At 38.6% G+C, this 3,092-nt stretch overlaps 1 pseudogene; it reads left to right on the top strand.

Moving 5' to 3' along the window:
• The first annotated feature begins 329 nt into the window (after positions 1-329).
• On the top strand, positions 330-2,323 carry LOC100224358 (peptidyl-prolyl cis-trans isomerase-like 4; annotated as a pseudogene).
• Positions 2,324-3,092: the final 769 nt, after the last annotated feature.

The following is a 3,092-nucleotide window of genomic DNA, read 5'->3' as shown; positions in this document are numbered from 1 at the left end:
TTTTCTGGAGGGATTAAAAAGGGTGTGACAAATCCATTATAAGTTTATATAATGTAGATTCAGGTATAACAAGAGATTAAAGACTACTCACTGCAAACACTTTTAGATATATACATTTCTAGAGTTGTGGCAATAAAACTGGTGCATGATTAAAACAACTTTGTCCGCTTGAGCAGTAATATTTTTTCTCATGAGCTAATTATTTCTAAAATTTAAAGAACTGATGCAAATAAAATTCAAGGTTATAGGACTTATTTAAGAACTCAAAATTGCTAATAATTAAATAATCTTGGGAGAAGGGGCGAGCTGCAGGCTGGGTGCATGCAGCCATGGTGGTGCTGCTGGAGACCACAGAGGACAACCTGTACATGGAGGAACACCCCTGGGCACTTGTCTGAATTTCCTGAACCTCTGCCAAGTCAAGCACTGCAACTATTCTCTTATTTATAATGTACAGCAGGATTTTATTATACAAACTGGTGATCCCATGAAAGCTGGCTGTGGAGGGGAATCCATATTTTGTCCACTGTATGGTGATCAAGCCAGATTTTTTGAGGCAGGAAAGGTGCCCAGAATCAAGGACAAGAAGAAGGAAACTGTGTCAATGGTTAACAATGGAAGTGATCAGCATGGATGACAGTTCCTTTTTACCACAGGGGAAAACCTGATTACCTTGATGGTGTACATACAGTACTTGGAGAAGCGACAGAAGGCATGGATGTACTGAAGACAATTAATGAAATCTTTGTAGATAAAGATTTTATCCCATATCAAAGTATCCATATAAATCATACAGTAATTTTAGATGATTCTTTTGATGATCCACCTGGCTTGTGTGTTCCTGATCGCTCACCAGATCCTACAAAGGAACAGCTCGACAGTGGCAGAACAGGAGCAGATGAAGAAATTGATGACCTGACAGGAAGGTCTGCAGATGAAATAGAAGAAGTTCAGGCAGAAGAAGAAGCAAAAACTTGTGTCATTCTTCTAAGAATGGGAGACTTGCCAGATGCAGACATCAAGCCACCAGAAAATGTGCTGTTTGTTTGTAAGCTGAATCCTGTGACCACAGGTGAAGACCTGGAGATAATATTTTCATGATTTGGTGTTGTAAAATTTCTGAGAGAGACAGGACATGATTTATATTTAGAGTGAAGGATTTGAGCTACCCTCCGTCTGGGCCTCAGATAAGCGGCCTTGATGGGGCCTGTGAAGCCTTTTGCGTAGTAAGAAACTAGTTGTTGTACAGTTAGAAATTGCTTTAAGGTAAACACGGTGTAAATAAGCTTTCTGGGTGTGAATTAGTGTAAGTCTACAGCGTGAAGCTCTAACCACCTTAAGGCAAAAGTAAACAATGTTTGCTGACCAATGATAGTGTGTTCATAATCTGTAAATTATATTGAAGTGTATATAGACTGCCATCTTTTAGACAATAAATGGAGAACATAGCTTTAACCATATTAGCTTGATCTGCGTTTGTCCAGTCCAGCTCTCCTCATATTATAAGAAGTCCCTAGCTTCTATTTGGTCCCATTAAAAGTTGTGAAGTGATCCGAGACTGGAAGACTGGTGAATCTCTTTGTTATGTTGTCATTGAGTTTGAAAAGGAGGAAGACTGTGAGAAAGCCTACCTTAAAATGGACAATGTGCTGGCAGGGGACAGACAGATACATGTGGATTTTAGCCAGTCTGTTGCAAAGATCAAATGGAAGGGAAAAGGTGGATGGAAGGGAATCTACCAAGGAAGATTTCAAGAACTATGAGAAGGAACGTGACAAACCTTTGAAATTTACTCTGAAAAGAAAGTAAAACCAAAGCAAGATACCAAGTACAACCTCGTGCTGGATGAGGATATAGAAGAGTCCAACAAAAAAAGAAAAAGCATCACCACTCTGAAAATGAAGATGACAAGAGGACCAAAAAAATCTAAGGATTCTGACCAAAAGCATGAAGAACATTGTAGGAAGAGGACAAAGGGTGAGAAGAAAGACACAGAGCTGCAGCTGTTCTCAGGAGACAGATTACATTTACAGCAGACTAAAAGACAAGTACAGATGAAGGACAAGGAAAAGACAGAGGGGAACTAAAATAATAAATTTAACTTTCTTTTATAATTCTTTTACCTGTCTATGGCACCCAAGTTTATGATTCACAATCAAGAGATGTTACTGTGTCTTTGCAAAATCTACAGAGTTTATTCTGAATCCACTGCTGTTCTTTAAACATCTGATTTTCTGCTGCAATACATAAAGCCCACTCCCTTCAACATGTGTCATATAAAAGATGGAGGAAAATCATAAATAATAAAACTATAGCTCTGTTTTTTATCTTGCTCTGTAAAAGCAAAATGTGTAGCAAGAACTAATCCTCCAGTCTGCTGCTCTGGCTCTCTTTTATCTAGTTTTTTGTTTAGGTTTTGTTGAAATCAACACCTTCTATCAGGGTAAGAATTCCTGTTTCATTTGTTTGCTCATTAGGAACAAGAAAGTGCATATTCCAGAAAGGCTTGATGTGCAGATGAAGCTGTCAAGAGCAATGTGAATTCTAACAGAGTCGCTTCTCAAATGTGATAATTACTGTTTATTTTATAGGCTTACACATGACATCCCATTATTAAAGTAACTCCCACTTCAGCTTTTATTATTACCCACACTTTTCAATCTCTTATCGACCCCAAGCAAAACTGTATTTTTCTGCACAGCAACAACAAAAAGCTAACACTCAACATTTACTTTACCAGGAATTATTCTCCAAGCTATTTCCACATTTTAAAAGGTGCCTCATTTGAAAATACCGATGGCTTCCATTAGGGATTGAAATTGCCCTTTAGAATAGACTGGATAAATCAAAGTGTGGGGAGAACCAGTAGGACTTTCAAAAGCATTTTGGAGCTAGTCCAGCTGAGCTCCCACACAGATCAATAAGGAGTTTAACATCACTTGCCAGGACAGGAGCAGCAGGAAGGGAAAAGCCATGTAGTTACTTTATGCAGAATTCCATGCCATGACCTTGAATAATTATGGGGAAACTACAGACCTCCTAAAAATCTGTACCTGTTACATATGGGCCACCCCACGTTCTGTGTGTTCAGA

This window comes from Taeniopygia guttata, chromosome 11 (assembly GCF_048771995.1).
Source record: "Taeniopygia guttata chromosome 11, bTaeGut7.mat, whole genome shotgun sequence".
NCBI classification, from domain to species: Eukaryota; Metazoa; Chordata; class Aves; order Passeriformes; family Estrildidae; genus Taeniopygia; species Taeniopygia guttata.
This window is presented reverse-complemented; position numbering and strand designations above follow the sequence as displayed.